This window comes from Malania oleifera, chromosome 11 (assembly GCF_029873635.1).
Source record: "Malania oleifera isolate guangnan ecotype guangnan chromosome 11, ASM2987363v1, whole genome shotgun sequence".
In the NCBI taxonomy this organism is placed as follows: Eukaryota; Viridiplantae; Streptophyta; class Magnoliopsida; order Santalales; family Ximeniaceae; genus Malania; species Malania oleifera.
The window spans coordinates 76230558-76251501 of NC_080427.1; positions in this window are offsets into that span (position 1 = coordinate 76230558).

The window sequence follows — 20944 nt, forward strand, 5'->3', positions numbered from 1 at the left end:
CCGCCCACTGCTTATTAGTGCATACAAACTTAAGAGTCACATCCCCTTTTTGCACATGATCACGATGGAAGTGATGTCTAATTTCAATGTGTTTAGTTCGTGAATGTGAGATAGGATTTTTAGAGATGCTGATTGTATTAGTATTATGACATTTAATTGGTACTGTATCATAGTGCAATCCAAAATCCTTAAGTTGTTGTTTCATATAAAGAGTTTGAGCACAACAACTTCCAGCCGCAATATATTCTGCTTCGGCTGTGGATAAGGTAACCGAGTTTTGTTTCTAATAGAACCAAGAAACAAGAGATTGTGCTAAATAGTGACAAGTGCCACTAGTACTCTTTCTATCAACCTTGCTATCGGCAAAGTCAGCATCAGTATAACTCACAATCTCAAACGTAGTGTACTTAGGGTACCATAGTCCTAACTCTATAGTTCCAACGAGATACCTAAGGATTCATTTAATCGCTATTAGATGAGATTCCTTAGGAGCAACCTGAAACCTACCACATATACACACACTAAACATAATATCAGGCCCACTAGCAGTGAGATATAGAAGACTTCCAATCATGCCATGATCCAATTTCATGTCAACAAGGATCCCTTGCTCATCTTTATCAAGTTTAATGGAAGAGCTCATAGGAGTACTAGGAATTTTACAATCTTCCATATTAAATTTCTTTAGCAAGTCCCTTACATATTTAGATTGGCATATGAAAGTTCCATGTTAAGCTTGTTTAATTTGCAGCCCTAAGAAGAAACTAAGTTCACCCATCATGCTCATTTTAGATTCACTTTACATGCATTTGGAAAACTCATTACACAACTCATCATTAGTTGCTCCAAAAATGATATCGTCAAGATAAATTTGAACAAGGAGCATATCATCATTTTTGGATTTGATAAAGAGTGTAGTGTCAATCTTGCCATGGGTAAACCCATTTCCTACCAGAAAACCACTAAGCCTCTCATACCAAGTTGTAGGAGCTTGTTTAAATCAATACAAGGCCTTAGACAATCGGTAAACAGGATCTGGATATTTATGATTTTCAAAACTGGGTGGTTGTTCTACACAAACTTCCTCATTAATATAGCCATTTATAAAAATGCTTTTAACATCCATTTGAAACAATTTAAATGTTTTAAAAGAGGCATAAGTAATTAACATACGAATGACTTCTAACCTACCAATAGGAGCATATGTTTCATCAAAGTATATCCCCTTTTTCTGATTATAACCTTGGGCAACTAGTCTAGTCTTATTCCTAGTTACTACCCCATTCTCATCTTTTCTAATTCTATATACCCATGTAGTTCCAAAAATGGTATGATCATTAAGCCTAGGAACTAGGGTCCACACTCTGCTTATTGCAAATTTATTAAGTTCTTCTTGTATGGAGATCACCCAAGACTCATCCTCTATAGCTTCTTTAATATTTTCAGGTTATTTTTGGGACAAGAAAGGAGAATGACTCACTAGGTTCTTCAAGGGGGATCTTGTGGCTACACCACAGGATGGTTCACCTATGATTTGATCTACAAGATGGTTCCTAATGAATTTCCAATCTCTAGGCAACTCCTGAGCTTCATTTTCATTATCATTATCTTCAGATGATTTATCATTTACTTCTGAATTTTCACTTGCATTGTTTTCTATAGATAACTTAGCTAAGTATTTCATAATGTCAATATCATATTCATCATCTTTCTTAGAAAATAGATTCATCAAACACAACATGGATAGATTTAATGACATTCAATCCTCTTTTAGTGAAAAACCTATATGTTTTACTATTAAGAGCATAGCTTAGGAAAATGCCTTCATCAGATTTAGAGACAAATTTACTTAGATGTTCATTATCCCTAAGCACGAAGCATTTACAACCAAAAGCATGAAAATAAGAAATATTAGGTTTATGGTTGTTCCACAAGGGGTTTTGTCTAGTGATGGTCGAATCAACACCTTATTCATGACATAACAAACAGTATTTATGGCCTCGACCAAAAAATATTTATGTAAGTTATGTTCATTCAGCATAGTTTTATCCATTTCTTGTAATGACCTATTCTTTCTTTCTACTACACCATTTTGTTGAGGGGTCCTAGGTACAGAAAAGTTATGTGATATGCCCTCGAGGTTACAATAATTTTCTATGCCTTCATTTTTAAATTCCGTGCCTCTATCACTTCTTATATGAGTTATCTTGTATCATTTTCCATTTTGAATTCTTCTACAAAGCTTAGTAAATTGTTCACATGATTAATTTTTATGTGAAATAAATAACACCCATGTGAACCTAGAAAAGTCATCAACAATGACAAAAGTATATGATTTACCACCAAGACTTTGCACAGAATTAGGACCAAATAAATCCAAGTGAAGCATTTCAAGTGGTCTAGTGGTAGATATAAATTTATTTTTCTTAAAACTAGATTTTGTTTGCTTACCCATTTGACATGCATCACAAATTTTATCTTTTACAAATGACATTTTTGGCAAGCCTTTTACTAATTCTTTTCTCACTAGTTTTGACAATAAGTTCATGCTAGCGTGTCCTAAGCGCCTATGTCATAACCAACTAGTTTCATTTATTGCAAAAAAACAAGTTACTTGTTGTGAAGGTAAGTTATCAAAAGTGGTAGTGTACACATTTTCATGCCGATCTGCTATAAAAAGAACTCTATGATCTGTTTTACTTTCAACTATGCATTTATCATTTTCAAATGATACTTTATATCCTTGATCACACAATTGACTTATGCTCAATAAATTATTCTTCAACCCATCAACTAATAGAACATTATGAATTACAAGGGAAGGATCCTTACCAAACCTACCTATGCCGATGATGTGTTCCTTTGCGTGTCGCCGAACATCACATAGCCTCCATCCTTGGGAATGATTGATGCAAATTTTGCCTTGTCGCTGGTCATGTGTCATGAGCACCCGCTATCCAGGTACCACATGTCCTAGGAGGAGGACGATCTCAAACATACATGCAAAATAGGCTAAGTAATTGATGTTGGTCCCTAAATTTTGTTGGGTCCATGGGGGTTAGTAGTTGGATCACCCTTAACTACCCATATTTTTCTAATTTTCACATGGTTATTCCTAAGTGGACAATCAAATTGAATATAGCCAATTTGTTTGCATTTAAAACACTTCATTCTACACTTAGGATCTTTAGGAGAGACTTGAGATTTCGATTCACGCGTGAAATGTCCCAAGTAAAGATTAGGTCATCCAACATTCTCAATGCCATTAAAACCTAGACCCTCTTTACTTAGAGAATTTCTTTGGGAACCAAGTAGTTTTTCAAAATTGTGTATGCCCTCAGTGAATTTAAAAACAATTTTGGAGCTATCCTCCAATTTCCTCTCAAGTTTAGCAATAATCACATCATTTTCTTTCAAAATAGAAGCATGAGAGGTTTTCGCAATTCCAAAAAATTTTGACCAATTTTCACATTTCTTTTTCAAAACATCATTTCCTTTGGTCATTTTATTAAATAGTTTAGAAACACAAATAAATTCAAGTTGTAATTCTCTAAATGTAGGCATGCAATCAGAATCACAACCGTCAGATGAATAATATGAAGATAAAGAACAAGAGGATGATATCTCGTCACCGTGTGCCATCAAGCACAGATTTGCAACCTCTGAGTCGCTGTGGTATGATTTTGAGTCACCACTGCTTAATTTATCCTATGAAGTGCCTACCTTCATGGCTTTCTTCTTTTTTCTTTGCCTCTTTTTTCACTACTGGGCAGTTCGACTTGATGTGTCAAACTTTGTTGCAGTTGTAACACGTTGGAGCATTTGATTTTTCTTTTCTTTTGCTAGACTCTCCCTTCTCAGATGCAGACTCCCTATATCTTTTATTTGACTTTCTATTCTTCCTGAAGAATCTGCTAAATTTTCTAGTTAGCATGGCCTTATCATCAGTGTCAGGTTCGCTGCATTCACTAGACGTGTTAGTGGAGGTTGTCAATGTAGTCACTTTCTTTGCCCTATTATATTTATTGACTCTCTTATTTATAGCTAATTCATAGGTGAGCAGGGAACCTGTCAATTCATCTAGAGTCATGGACTTAAGGTCTCTACCCTCAAAAATGGCCGTAGCCTTAGCTTCCCAAACAGGAGGTAAGCCTTTAAGGATCTTCCTAATCATCTCATATGTAGGATAGGTCTTATCGAATGCATACAATTAGTTTATAATGTGTGTGAATCTAGTGTACATGCTTTGAATGGACTCACCTACTGATTACGCATCAAAACTGCATAATTGGGCATCTTAACCTGGGCTTTACGGTTTATATTTTTAATTAAATGTCCAAAATTGTCCAATATTTTAATAAAGTGCCAAAATCATCATTCTTGAACTTTATTGCAATATTTATAAAGTTTTGGTAATTTTTTGTCGCAGGAAAATTCCCGGGGACCAAAACCAACACTTGTTCGTATTTTGTGTATAACTTTTCCGTCCAAGCTCTGATCGAGAAGATTCAAATTTCTGGAGAAAGAGAAAAGGATTATATATAACTTTTGTGTTTTGAGTTTTGTGAGATAAAGGCCCCAAAAGAGTCATATTTGCGACGAACAGAGAACAAAAGAAAATGAAAAAAATATATATAATAATTGGGTCATTGATGTGACCCGGCCATGCATGTCCGGGTCGGGTTGTCCACGCCGGATCCTAGGGCACCCAGCTCTTCCTTTAAATCTTCTTCTCTTCCTTTCCTTGTGCAGGTAGCCCCGTGAGGGCTCTCCTCTCCTCTCCTCTCCTCTTTTCTTCTTCTTCTTCTTCTTCTTCTTCTTCTTCTTTGGTTTTGTATTTTTTCTTTCAATTGCTGCTTTGCTCCTTCTCTGTTTCCCTTTCCTTCTTCCCCTGTTTTCCTTAATCTCTTGTAGTCTCTCCCTCTCCCTGTTCCTTACCTGCTGCTCCAGCTTCGTGGCACACCAGCAGACCCGAGAGCCACCACACAACCGGATTCTAGCCATCTTCAAGACAGTAGCCCCGACCTCCAGCTCCTTCACAGCAGTAGGCCAAGAGCTCTTCCAGAACAGAGCCACTCCCACTGCACACCATCTAGCAGCACAGCTCCCTTGCAACAGCTTCCCGTGAAGCACCAGTAGGCCTCCCTTCTCCTCAATCCTCTGCACCACCGAGAGCCACCACCACAGCCACCTCTGCACGAGCCTCTGCAGCAGAAAATCACCACCGAGACACTCCACAGCAGGCCAGCACATCCTGAAGCAAATACCAGCCCACAACAGGCCCCTGCTCTCTCTCTCTCTCTCTCTCTATCATTATTTATTATTAAATTAACTAGTGAAATTTTGGATTTTGAATATTAGTTATGGAGTTTTATTATTGTTGAACTTTAATTGTTTATTTAATCGCTCTTAGTTGAATTTTTCCATCGATTTAATTAATATTTGAATTATTTAATTAGTTTGGTAAAGCCCGGTTTTATTCTTAAAAAAAAATAAAAAAAAGAAAAATGAAAAAAGGTGTTTTTGATTCGAGGGCTTTTTCAAGATTTAATTTTTCGGTTTGTTGAAGCTCAATTTAGTTAGGGTTAGTTTTATCAAAGTTCGTATTTTTCTTATGCTTCATTATCGTTCAAGTGTTAGGGTTGTTTTAATTTGTTATCTTTCATTTTATTGATGCCATGAGCTACCATGGAATTGATTTGACTCAAAAATTGTGGATTACAAGTATGAGTGGCTAAGTTCGGTAACTCGGGTTGTGGGTCCATGTCGTTTGTGTTCCATGGTTTATTAGTTATCCTATGATATCATTGTTAAACTTTTATTTAGTTAAAACCGAAAATTGAAGGGATCGTTGATAAATCGCTAGCTCTTACTTCTTGTTTTGTTGTTAACGTTAGGCACATCAAAACCTTGATTTAATCTAGGATTTTCATCAACTAATTTACACGACATTCGGTTGATGCTTAATGAGAGTTTATATTTTCTTCCGTTTGGATGTGGCAAATTTACTCGAGTTTAGTAATAAAATTTCATCTTATTAATGCCTTGATTGGATTAACAAGAAGAAGAGTAAGGCGTAGGGAATTAGTAAATGATGGAAGCAAGCAGACATTGACCCGTAACCCGAGTGTTTGGTAAAAATTGTTTCAGTTAATCTGTTTAATTTGATTGCGTTAGTAGGTTTACATATTTGGAAAATTGATAAAATTTTAGTTTCATTTTGATAGTTTACTCAACCTTCTCTCACTTTGTTTACTGTTTTCAAAATCGTAAAAGACCAAAAAGATTTTCAAACCCCATTTTTCAGCAACAGGATTTCAATAAACTTGCGTAAATACTTTGATACTCAGTGGTCCCTGTGGAATACGATCCTGGACTCATCCTTGATACAACTTGACACTTCTGCACTTGGAAGCATAACTCAGAACGAGTCAACTACATTCATCCTAATGGCCTCACATTCACTCATCAGCATATCTATCCTACTATCTTTCACATCCCTAGTACGCTCATATGTGAATTCTAACTTATCCCAGATTTCTTATGCGGTAGAACATGCCATTGTTCTATTAAACTTATTCACATCAAGATTACAATAAAAAATGTTCGTAGAAGCGGCATTCAAACTAACAACTTTCATATCATCATCATCACATTCTTCCTCCGTTTTAGGAACTCTAGTTGTACCCTATGTTTTCATAGGAACATAATTTCTCTTAGAGATGATCCTCCACACATTCCAATCTATATTTTGAAGGTAGATGTGCATCTTCTATTTCCAGAAGGTGTAATTAACACCATTGAAAATCAGAGGTCGTGTGGGAGATGGTCTCTTGGGGAAAGGGATGACGGAGCTATGAGCCATATAAGATCTTGAAAAATAACTATTAGTTTATGCTACGTGGTCAATCTAGTGCAAGTAATGTGAATCAGTTGTAATATGTACCAGTAATTACATAAAGTAGTCTAATTGACAACATAGGCACCAGAAAGCAGTAAAGTAAGAGTGACACACAGAAATGTTATCGAGGTTCGGCCAATTGCCTACGTCCTCACCTTGGCTAACAAGCACAAGGATTATCACTATGATTGCTCACTTAAACGGGTGGAGTGACACCTATACAAACCAGGTCAATTAGCACAGGTCTAACCTCAACCTTTACAACCAATCCTTACCTAGATGGATTATCGCCCCCTCAGGCCATGCTTGGAAATACAACAGTATTCTATCAAATAGATGGTACAGTGATAGTGCTTTCACGTAAAGCAGATATGTACCCAAATACGCATATTCACATACACATTAATGTAAGTTTTTGTGCAATCAACACCCAATATTATATAATCAGTATGATGCGCAGTAGTGTTCAACACAAGGAATATCTTGGAATCTAAAAAAAGTACTTCAATAGAAAATCAATATTCCAATGATATGAATCAGATAATCAAACTAGATTAAAAAGGTTTTCCACAATGAAATATACACAATACTAGTTTGAAAATATATTTTCTTGTTTGAAGAAATCTTTGCACAACAAAAACCAAGCTATTGGATACTTGCAACAAAGATGCAAATACCCTAAGCTCACTTAGTTTATCCCTACACAAGATTTATAGTATGATATTCTGTGGGATAAACTTACGCAATATATTCTACTTTGGTTGTGGACAAGGCAACTAAGTTATGTTTCTTGGGGAACCAAGAAACAAGAGATTGTCCTATGTAGTGATAAGTGCCGCTGGTACTTTTTCTATCAACCTTACTGTCGACAAAGTCAGCATCAGTTTAACTCACAATCTCAAAGGTAGTATACTTGAGGTACCACAAGACTAACTCTATAGTTCCAACTAAATACCTAAGGATTCGTTTAACAGCTTTTTAATGGGATTCCTTAGGGGCAGCCTGAAACCTAGCACACATACACACACTAAACATAATGTCAGGCCTACTAGCAGTGAGATATAGGAGACTCCTAATCATGTCACGATATAATTTTACATCAACAGGGATACCTTGCTCATCTTTTTCAATCTTAATGGAATAGTTCATAGGTGTACCAAGAATTTTGCAATCTTCCATATTAAATTTCTTTAGCAAGTCCCTGATATATTTAGATTGGCATATGAAAATTCCATGTTTAGCTTGTTTAATTTGTAGCCCTAAGAAGAAACTAAGTTCATCCATCATGCTTATTTCAAATTCACTTTGTATGCATTTGGCACACTCATTACACAACTCATCATTAGTTGCTCCAAAAATGATATCATCCACATAAATTTGAACAAGGAGCATATCATCATTTTTGGATTTGATGAAAAGTGTAGTGTCAATTTTGCCACGGGTAAACCCATTTTCTAGTAGAAAATCGCTAAGCCTCTCATACCAAGCTCTAGGAGCTTGTTTCAATCCATACAAGGCCTTAGACAACCGGTAAACATGATCTAGATACTTATGACTTTCAAAACCGAGTGGTTGTTCTACATATACTTCTTCATTAATATAGCCATTTAGAAAAGCGCTTTAAACATCCATTTGAAGCAATTTAAAATTTTTAAAAGCAACATAAGAAAGTAGCATACGAATGACCTCTAACCTAGAAACATGAGCATAGGTTTCATCAAAGTCAATCCACTCCTGCTAGTTATACCCTTGGGCAACTAGTTTAGCCTTATTCCTAGTTACTACCCAATTTTCATCTTTCTTGTTTCTATATACCCATTTAGTTCCAATAATTGTTTGATCATTAAGCCTAGAAACTAGAGTCACACATTGCTTCTTTCATATTGATTAAGTTCTTCTTGTAAGGACATCACCCAAGACTCATCCTCTGTGACTTCTTCAATATTTTTAGGTTCTTCTTGGGATAAGAAAGTATAATGATTCACTAGATTTCTCAAGGAGGATCTTGTGGCTACACCACGGGATGGTTCACCTATGAATTGATCTATAGGATGACTTCTAATGTATTTCCAATCTCTAGGCAACTCCTAATTTTCATTATCTTCGGATGATTTTTCATTTACTTCAGGGTTTTCACTTGCATTGCTTTCAATAGATAATTTATCCAAGCATTTTCTAATATCAATCTCATCTTCATCATCTTTCTTAGAAAATGGATTAGATTCATCAAACACAACATGAATAGATTCAATAACATTCAATGTTCATTTGTTGAAAACCCTATAAGCTTTACTATTAAGTGCATAACCTAGGAAAATACCTTCATCAAATTTAGAGTCAAATTTTCATAAGTGTTCATTATCCCTAAGCACAAAGCATTTACAACCAAACACATCAAAATAGGAAATGTTAGTTTTATGGTTGTTCCATGATTCATAAGGGGTTTTATTAATTGACGGTATAATCAACACCCTATTTATGACATAACATGCAGTATTAATGGCATCGGCCCAAAAATATTTAGGTAGGTTATGTTCATTCAGCATGGTTCTACCCATTTCTTGCAGTGATCTATTCTTTCTTTCTACCACTCCGTTTTGTTGAGGTGTCCTAAGTGCAGAGAAGTTATGTGAAATGCCCTCTAAGTCACAATAATTTTCTATATCCTTATTTTGAATTCTGTGCCTCTATCACTTCTTATGTGAGTTATCTTATATCCTTTTTCATTTTGAATCCTTCTACAAAGTTTGGTGAACTGTTCACATGATTCATTTTTATGTGCAAGAAATAATACCCATGTGAACCTAGAAAAGTCATCTACTATAACAAAAATATATGATTAACCACCAAGACTTTGCACAGAATGGAGACCAAACAAATCTAATAGTAGATATGACTTTCTTTTTCTTAAAATTAGATTTTGTTTGCTTACCTATTTGACACACATCACAAATTTTATCTTTTACAAATGACATTTTAGGCAAACCTTTTACTAGTTCTTTTCTAATAAGTTTTGACAATAAATCCATGCTAGCATGTCCTAAGCGCTTATGCCATAACCAACTAGCTTCATTTAGAGCAGAAAAGAATGTCAATTGTTGTGAAGCTAAGTTATCAAAAGAAGTAGTGTAAACATTTTCATGGCAATCGATAGTAAAAAGCACTTTGTGATCTGATTTATCTTCTACTATGCACTTATCATTCTCCAAAGATACTTTATATCCTTCATCACACAATTGGCTTATGCAAAGTAAATTATGCTTTAGCCTATCAACCAATAAAACATCATCAACAGTAAGAGAAGAATTCTTACCAACCTTACTTACCACAAAGAAGCGTCCTTTTGCATTGTCACCAAATGTCACATAGCCTCAATCCTTGGGAATGATTGAAGTGAATTTTCCCTTGTCGCCGATCATGTGCCGTGAGCACCTGCTATCCAAGTACCACCGGTCCTTGGAGGAGGACGATCTTAGGTATAGCTGCAAAATAAACTAAGTAACTGATGCTGGTCCCCAAATTTTGTTGGGTCTAGGGGGTTAGTGGTTGATCTCCTTTAACTACCCATATTTTCCTAATTCTAGCACGCTTATTCCTAAGTGGACAATCAAATTGAATATGACCAATTTTTTTACATTTAAAGCATTTTATTCTACACTTAGGATCTTTAGGAGGAATATGAGACTTTGACTCACGTGTAAAATGTCCTAAGTAAAGATTAGGTCGTCCAACATTTTCAATACAATTAAAACCAAGACCTTTTTACTTAAGGAGTTTCTTTGGGCACCATGTAGTTTTTCAAAATTGCATTTGCCCTTGGTGAATTTAAAAATAATTTTGGATCTATCCTCTAATTTCCTCTCAAGCTCAACAATAGCACCGTATTTTTCTTTTAAAATGGACACATGAAAGGTTTTTGCAATATCAAACAATTTTCACCAATTTTCGTATTTCTTTATCAAATCATCATTTTCTCTGGTCATTTTACCTAAAATTTTAGATACATGAATATATTCAAATTGTAATTCTCTAAATGTAGGCATGCAATCAGAATCACAATCATCAAATGAATAATATGAAAATAATGAACTAGAAGACGATACCTCATCATCGTGTGCCATCAAGCATAGATTAGCGACCTCCGAGTCACTATGGTATGATTCTGAGTAGCTGCTACTAAGTTTATCCCATGATGTCCCAACTTTCATGGATTTCTTCTTTTTGTTAGCCTCCTTTCTCAGCAGTGGGTAGTATGGTTTGATGTGCCCAACCTTATTTTAGTTATAACACGTGTGTTGGCCTTACAAGGCTTAATATCCTATTTTGATGCTAACAAATAAGTAGAACTTAACATGTTGTGTTAAGTGATGTATTTTTAGGCCTCAAGGATAGAGCATTAAAGAATTCATGAAAGCTTGTACTTCAAAGAAGGAATTCAATATGAAGCTAAAAACACAGATTCAAAAATGAATTCAAGGATTAAAACTTGAAGATCATGAGAGCATGAGGACTAAATAGAACTTGATGAAAGCTCAAAGAAAGATGAAGCAAGCATAAAGATATCAAGGAATTCAAGAATTGAAAATTCAAAAAAGTCTAGGAAATGTCATTTAAGTACTTCAAATAATTTCAATATAGATGCATGAAGCTCTTAGGACAATTTATTTGACCTAGATACCTTTGAACATACTTGGAAAATATTTTAATAAGGTCAAAAATTGTTTTAAAAAGGTTAGACTCATTTTTGGAATGAAAAGCACCAAAAAGAGGATTTTTCAAATGCTGTCAATTTTTATACATCTGCATTGAGGTACGTTTTTATCTATCAAAAACGCCTTATTTTAAAATGTGTTCAACATGAACGTTGTAGGATTTTCTCTTAGATTTCTTTTGACATGTAAGCTCATTGAATTTCAAGTTACACAGAAAAAGTTATGATCAAAAGACTAAAAGGTACTCGAAGCCGACAACCTAACAGACGACTGTCAAGAATTGGACAGTCTATTGCTAGTGCACTTTGAGGCGTCTGTGCATGTTTCGACAGATGATTGAAACCCTACTACCCCTTTTTTTTAACTGGACAGACGACTGCCAAAAATGGACAGTCATTTGTCACACGGTTGTTTTGAATTTTTTTCATAACGGTCAAACTTTTAAATGAGGTTGCTTGGGGCTCAAAATTTGTAAAAACTTGGGGAATAATCCAAGACACTTGGGGATCAAGTTACCTACCTTTTCAAGTCTATAAATAAGCCTCAAAGATCATTGAATAAATACATAAAAAGAATTCAATTCAGCAAAAATTCAAAATCTCTCTCAATTGCTATCAAATTCTCAAGGCTCTCTCTTGCTCTCAAGCTCACATATTGTGCACAAATTCAATTGGGTTTTTTCTGATCTTCTTCCACTGTAATTGTGCTACAAATTCTAAATATTTCAATCATTGAAAGAATAAATCGGTGATATACTTCATTGAACTTCAAGTTAACTTCCATATTGTTATTTACTTTGAAGTATATAGTTCTGAATTTTTGTACTAATTAGCTCTTTAAGGAGCAAATTATTTGTACACATCTATTTGATTTATTTCTTGTAGATTGATGATTCCAAGGATTGTTTGGATCATTGGCTAAGCAAAGGGATATTGCTTAGAGAGGCGGGCTCTTGTCTAGTTAAGGAGTGACCGGATGAGGTGATATCGTTTGGAGAAGGCAGGCTCTAGCCTTAACCAAGGAGTGTAGTAAAGGTATTGTTCTGCCCGTTAAAGGAACAAGTTTAGTGAATCCTTTTGTGGTTTGCCAAAGGTGAGGACGTAGGATGGGTATAAGCCAAACCTTGTAAAAATCTTCGTCTCACTCTCTCTTTCCCTTACTCTTTATTTTCAGCATATTAAAATTATGTGGATAGTTTAAATTGGAAATCATATATACTACGAAATCAAGTAAACTTGAAGTCTGATTTTGATTTGGGTTTCAGAAACAAAAAGGGAGTACGTTGGTTACACCATATCTTGTGGAAACCATACGGGAGTACGTTACTTGGTTAACAGCCCAAAGATAAATTAACTGAGAGTGTAGTTGAGTTCTGAATATTGAGAAGAGTGTAGCTGTTGTGTTGATTTGATGTTGTATTGCACATCATATTGAAGAAGCAAAACAATCAATACAAGCCTTTATATCAGTAAGTAAAAAATTTATATATACAGGGCTTATATAAACAAACAAACTATTTTAAGTGTTGCAGGTAACTTGTGCTTGGCAAGTCATTTGGTTGTTTGTTTTTAAATTGTGAATGATTGGCTTGGTTACTTGAATGATTGGTTTGGTTGAATGATTGATTACTTGTTTGGTTAAGCAATAGTGTTGTGATTGGATAAAAGAATCTAAGTTCTTTTGTGATTAAAGAGTTAAACAAACAAGTCAAGAATTGTTTAAAAGAAATAAAAGAAGTTTAAGAATTCTCAAAAGGAAATAAAAGAAAGTTTTAAAATCCAATTCCCCCCCCCCCTATTGGGACTACACCTTACTTTTCAATATGGGAGCATTTGATTTTTATTTTCTTTTGCTGGACTCTCCCTTCCCAATAGTAGACTCCCTATATTGTTTATATGGCTTTCTGTTCTTCCTGAAGAATCTGCTAAATTTTCTTGTTAGCATTGCCATATCATCATTAGTGTCAAATTCACTACATTCACTAGATGTGTTAGTGGAAGTTTTTAATGCAGTCACTTTCTTAGCCCTATTATGTTCATTGAGTCTCTCATTTATGGCTAATTCATAAGTGATCAAGGAACCTATCAATTCATCTAGAGTCATGGCCTTATGGTCTCTACCCTCAGCAATGGCCATAGCCTTGGCTTCCCAAACAGGAGGTAAGCCTCTAAGGATCTTCCTAATCATCTCATATGTGGGATAGGTCTTTCCTAATGCATGCAGAGAGTTTATAATGTGTGTGAATCTAGTGTACATGCTCTAAATGGACTCACCGACATTCATCCTAAAGGCCTCATACTCACTGGTCAACATATCTATCCTACTGTCTTTCAAATCTCTAGTACCCTCATATGTGACCTCTAACTTATCCCATATTTCTTTTGCAGTAGAACTTGCCATAATTCTATTAAATTCATTTACATAAAAACTAGACTACAAAATATTCATAGCAGTGGCATTTAGACTAACAACTTTCATATCATCATCATCATTATCATCCTCAGTCTTAGGAACTCTAGTTGCACCTTCAATTTTCATAGGGGCATAATTTCCCTTAGAAACAATCCTCCACACCTTCCAATTAGTATTCTGAAGGTAGATGCGCATCCTCTATTTCAAGAAGGTGTAATTAACACCACTGAAAATAGGAGGTTATGTGGAAGATGGTCCCTTCGGGAAAGGGGTCACGGAGCTATGAGCCATATGGGATCTTTTGCAAAATAACAGCTAGTCTATGCTATTTGTCTCTGATACCAATTGATAGCTTTACCGTGATCCCAATAGGGGGTGAGTTCTTACTTTTAAAATTTATGCCCTAGGAAAATCTCCTAACAACAGTATATTCACAACCCTATGGTCAATCTAGTGCAAGTAATGTAAATCAGTTGTAATATATACCAGTAATTAAATAAAGCAGTCTAATTGGCAACACAGGCACCAGAAAGCAGTAAAGTAAGAGTGACACGTTGAAATGTTATTGAGATTCGGCCAATTGCCTACATCCCCACCTTGGCTAACAAGCATAAGGATTACAACTATGATTGCTCACTTAAACGGGTAAAACAGCACCTATACAAACCAGGTCAATTAGCACAGCGCTAACCTCAACCTTTACAACCAATCCTTATCGGGATGGATTACCACCCACTCAGGCCACGTCTGGAAATACAACAGTATTCTCTCAAACATATGGTACAGTGATAGTTCTTTCATGTAAAGCAGATATGTACCCAAATACGCATATTCACACACACATCAATGATATGGGTATAGTGTAAGTTTAGTGATGCAAGTTTTTGTGCAATCAACACCCAATATAATATAATTAGTATGATGCTCAATAGTGTTCAACACAAACAATATCTTGGAATCTAAACAAAGTACTTCAATAGCAAATCAATATTCCAAGGATACAAATAAGATAATCAAACTAGTTCAAAAAGATTTTCCTCAATGAAATATGCACAATACTAGTTTGAAAATATATTTACTTCTTTGAAGAAATCTTTGCACAATAAAAACCAAACTATTGGATACTTGCAACAAAGATGCAAATACCCTAAGTTTACTTAGCTTATCCCCACACAAGATTTATAGTATGAAAATCTGTGGGATAAACTTACGCTAAAACTCCCCAATAAAATATAGCAATCAAACAATTAGATGGGAGTTTCTAGCAATCTATAGAAATCACAAACACTCTAGAAATGTTCACTCAATCTCAGAATATATCAAAGGAATGGAGATTTGAGAGTGTTTGGCCAAAAGGTATATTTTCAAAAGAAAGGATATTTTGGCAAATTTATTTGCTAATCCTTGTCTAATCTTGAAAATGAACTCATATTTATAGCCAGAGGTAAAATTATAACCGGTTGGGACATGTTGGGAATAATTAAAAAAGTCCCAAATGATTAAAATACAATCAGCCCAAATTAACCCTGTTTTACCGCTATTAAATTAATTTTAACCGGCCGGGGTTCTGGTGGCTAAACTTAGGTTCGGTCACCCGACAAGACTCAGTAATAAATTTTATTAAACTTAGTTCGGTCGCCCGGTTTCACATTCGGAGATCCGAATCAAAGTCAGTAGCATTGCTTTGCGACTTCGGGTGCCCGATCCTATGTTCGGTGGCTCGAATCCATGTGTTCGATCGCCCAGGGTTTTTTTTGAACTAAAATAGTTGGTCACCCGAGTTGGTGTACTGTCCCTTTCAAGGAGTTCGGGCGCCCGTGGAAAGTATGCATGTTATAGATCGGTCACCTAAGAGCCCTAGTCAATTCTTGACTTGTCAACAGTTCGGGCACCCAAGGAGTTTTGAACTGCAGGGTTTCGGTCGCCCGAGCTCTCTCAATATCTTGATATTTGTTCAATTTTAAGGCACAATTTTAACACTCCTATATATTGTATGATATGTGTGTGAGTGTTGGGACCTAGAGTCTTGCTATGGTCTTATTGAGCTTACCATATATCCTATATGCATGATGTGTGGGTAAAATAAGTACAAGCCACATTTTAAGTTACTATTACAGACCCATATTACAAACACCAAATTTACAAGTACAAATTACAAGTCTTCAGGGTCTTCTAGTTGCTTCAAGTGTCCTTCCTTGGGATACTCATTTAAGTCTGTACAAAACACTTGACAATCATCAAATACCTAAGTATTTGTAATTATCAAAACCGAGTGTGACCTATAAGGTCAACAACATCATTTCTTAAGAGATCATGTACAAAAAGAAGATATAATTCTTGAATTTGTGAATACAAATGATTAATAGGAAGACATCTTTACAAAATTATTTTTGGAGGATTGATTTATCTCTATTAGGCATGAACTAGGATTGTTACATATTAAAGAAGTAGTTTAAATAAGAAAACAGGAAATGTGAAGGTCAGGCGACTGACTATGTGAGTCAGGTGACTAATTTGCTACTGCCTGACATATTAAAATTCATCAAGCGCCTGACTCTTCGATTGTCAGGTGACTAACATACGGTGGGCTATGCACTTATCACATGCTCCTATCTTATACCTAAGGTTTCCACCAAACCATCATACCACGCACGAAGACAACTGGGAACAAAGCTTCATCCTCCAAGCATGTTGAAAATGATGAAGTAGAAAAATGACTAACCTCTCCACATGCGAAGCAACTATATAGGAATCATCTTTGTCCCTCGGATCCTATATTCGATAAAGTTCTTGATACATCCTTTCTTGAAACTGATTTTCCTAAAATATTGCATATGTTTAAAAGATTAGGATGGAAGATGTTTATCATATATCAAGCCACTTGATATTATCCAACTTTGATCAAAATATGTTATGCGAATTTAGTCAAACAAGATTTGGGACTATCCACCCAGGTCATGGGGAATTCAATTACAATCACTCCACAATCCTTAACCAAATTTTTCCATATCAAGCAAGGAGATTTTGAATGTCCTAAGACTGAGAAAACATGGATAATGGCTCTTGAATTCACTTAAGAAGCATTTCTATTGTTGGCTATGAAAGAAGAACCTGCTTATTTTGGTAATCCCCCTATTTACAAAAAACTAAACCTCCAAGCTCTGGTCCTTCAAAAACAAATCACCTATAATATTTTACCATGCGCTGGATCACATGACCATGTTACTTTTCTGGATTGTTTTGTAATGTGGTGTCTTCTTAAAGGGAAGAAGTTGGATTTGCCAAGCCTCATTCTTAAGTGGATGATTACGAGGGAAGAAGCTCCTTGTATTGTTCTTTCATATGGTGGGATTCTGAATTTGATATTTGCACACTTTCATCTCACCACACCATCCTCCCCGTTTGTTAAACGGACTCACTATGACATCTTTTCTATCACTACCCTTAAAATGATGAGATATGAAAGACATGAACAAGGGTGGTTTCTCAAAGGAGGAAGGCAACGCTATCAAGCTCCTGCACCCCAACAACCTGTTTAGCTTCCAAAGCAGTAGTTTGCCTAGAGCTGCTAGATTTATTTATCTTGTGTAGGAGTATTTATGCATTCTCCTCTCATTAGCTCTCGACCTTAAATCAAATTAATTAGAGTTTTTGAACAATGTTGAATAGATAGGATGGTTGCACAAGGTTTTAATCTAAAATAAGGTTAAAATGTCTAAGAAACCTATGCACAAGTAGTCAAAATGGAAGGCCATTCACAGTAGTGCCTCTCACATGCTGCAAAAATGTGAAAATAGGCTAAATTCAATAAATGAATATTGATTGTGACCTTTTGGTTCTGTAAGCCTATTTATTCAAGGTTAAATCTAAAATTATTGACAATTGCGGGAATAAGGCAATAAAGAGTTGGCTGCATTATTGAGGGGGAGCAGCAACAATTTTGAAATTCATCAGATAAACACTATAAGGCATTGAGCTTATTTCAGGAATATCTTTATGCTTAACGCCTTTGTGAGAGCTACATATCACTATCCATATGCTTCTAAATGTTTAAATATATGTGATGAATTGTTAATATTGTTTATGGAATGAACTATTATTGAGACATACCGAATTGCATACTGTAGAGATAATTAGGGTACTTGCATGCTTGAGTAGAATGCCATCTGCATGGCTAATGTAGATCCTTGTGCATTGTATGCTAGTAGTTAACTATGATCTTGCATGTGGTCTTGAATGATCATATACAGTCATACATACCAAATAGTTGTTCGGGGATATAACTCCATAAGACTGATATTAAATACAAAATTATTTGACAAGTCTTAAGAAGTATCATAGTAGTGACAATGTTGAACTTATTGTTTTAACCTTAAGTGGTCACTTAAACTGTTGCATATGGGTTGGACTTTAGGATTACATTTATTGAAAAATGCATGCAAAATCAATGGGATAAGTTGGTACATGTTGGATCCTATATGCTTTGTGTTAAATTGAAATATATGTACAAATTTTCAAATTCTATGAATTTTCCTAGAGTGCCCTAAAACTTATGCAAGTTCTTTAAGTCTAGGAAAATCTAGTTCATAGACACCACTTGGTCCAAATCTTTGGATTCTGAACTTTACTTTGGATCTAAATGGTAAAACATCATCCTTTTAATTAAACATTTCATGGTTTGATGATGGTCCATAAATTGGGACAAATGCATGACATGGAGGGGGGGGGGGGGGAGTATTAATGTCCCACACACTCATTGAGTATTTTGAGTTGTGTTATCTTCGTAATTGAACCCCCACAGCATAGCTATTGCATAAATTCTTAATATAAGCCTTGATTGGCTATCATGCGATGGCTAAAATGCATAATGTCTTGCTTATGTGCTAAATGTCTCATATTTGCTGCAAGATGATTTTTTTTTTTCTCTTAAGGATGAATATAGGATGCACACCAAATGAACACCATCCTTGGACTAAATGTATGTATGTATGTATGTATGTATGTATGCAAATATACAGGTAGAGCTTAAGCCCCATCCTTAAAAAAATAAAAAATAAAAATAAAAAAAGGGATTAAATTCACCTGCCCTATGGTGATGGGGATCAGTAGTCTTTACCCTTGTCCTTCGCTGACATGGTGACACGTGGACGGCCACTCGATGTCCACATTGGTCTATTACTCTTGTATGTATACATGGAGTATCTTGAAGATTTTGAACATGAGAAGACCCGAGTTGACATACTATTGCAAGTTCAAGTTCGAGGCCCTACACAGCTTGTGGGCCCCCAAACGACCCAATGGGCCCCACACGACTCTAATGGCCCCACACGATTTTGGATTTCCTTTTGGAATATGTTTAAATTTCAAATTTGAATTATAATAATGCAAGACAACTAAGCTTTACTTGTGCGCTTATGAGTGGGAGTTCCTTATTTTTTAGTAAGTATTAATTGTGTTAAGTTTATAGTTGTTGGAAGTTGTTGAGTGTTTAATGCTTTGCCTCCCATGCTATGCCTATAAAGCCTTCTTATTGTAAAAACAAGATATGAAGATAAAGTTGAAGTTGAATACTGAAGAAACAATTCTTTGCTTAAACTTGTAAAGCTTGTCCCCCTCCTTGTGAGTGAGTAGTGTGAGGGTATGGCGTTCTCTTCGGAGATGAAGTTGTGAGAGACCACAAAACTATCCGATGACTCCATCAACCCCTCCTCCATCTAATACCCTCACAGCCCCCATTAACACCACATAGCCAGCACATTCATACACCCACACGACGATCATCATCTACACTTCATTGCTGCATTCATCTTGTGATTCAAAACTTGTACAAAAGACCTACGATGTGACCTAACTACGTGTGAAACAACGTCAAGTCATCCAAATCAATCCCTTGGTAACTTCAGTACTTGTGTTTGAATTCTTTGCTATATCTTGTGAACCCTTGCTAGTAGATTAAAATCACATCTTTGAATAACCCCTTTGATCCATAGATTGCAATATCAGTACTTGTTAGTTAAAATCAATTGTATGAATATTAGTTTGCTAACATAGAACTTTTATTCTTGAATCTTTGAAATAACAACTTTTCAACATATAACTTGATTCCTTTGTGAAAGAACAAATTGGGACTTAATTGCTAGACAAGTCATATACCTTTTCAAAATCCTTGATCATGTGAAATAAAGCATGATTTTATAGTGCTTATGTTCATATAATTAAATTCTTAAGTTAAAGTGTTTAAGCGTATGTGCTTGTGTAAGGGTTGAATCATAGGGCATAGGTCGACCATTCCCAACCTACATCATCATGGTATTAGAACCTAGGTCAAAATAGGCGAACCTTTTAAGTCCTAACACCTTTATTTTTCTACTCTACAAAAATGATGTACGCTTTTCACTATCAAGACCTTCCTATCTTCAAAACCCTTAAACACAAACGTTATGGGAAATTTTCCTAGCTTTCTTTTGACACCAAGACAATGTTATTTAAAGTTCTGTTGCAAAAGTTATGGGCCAAATACCAAAAGGTATTTGCAACTAAAAATCCTTTAGCAGGTCTCATGTTTCCATAAAAAGGGGTAACAGTTTTGCCCAGAACAGCCCACCTATACTTTGAATTTTGGATATTTGGAGCTATAGTTTGGTTAGGTTTAGGGATAAAAACTCCAAGGAGGAGGATTGTGTTTTCTAGATTGCAAATAAAGCCAGGAATCGTTATCATGGTCATAGGAATGACATGGACCATGATGTACTCCTAGATGACCTAAAAGAACAAAACCACGTCTTAAACCAAGATTTAACCAATGCACTTGCAATGATTGAGAGGCTAGAAGCTAGTTTAGCTACTAACCCACCTCTAGAAAATTCAGGATAGCCCCTTGAGGTTGACAACGAGCTTGTTTCCCATCATTCTAGGGAGC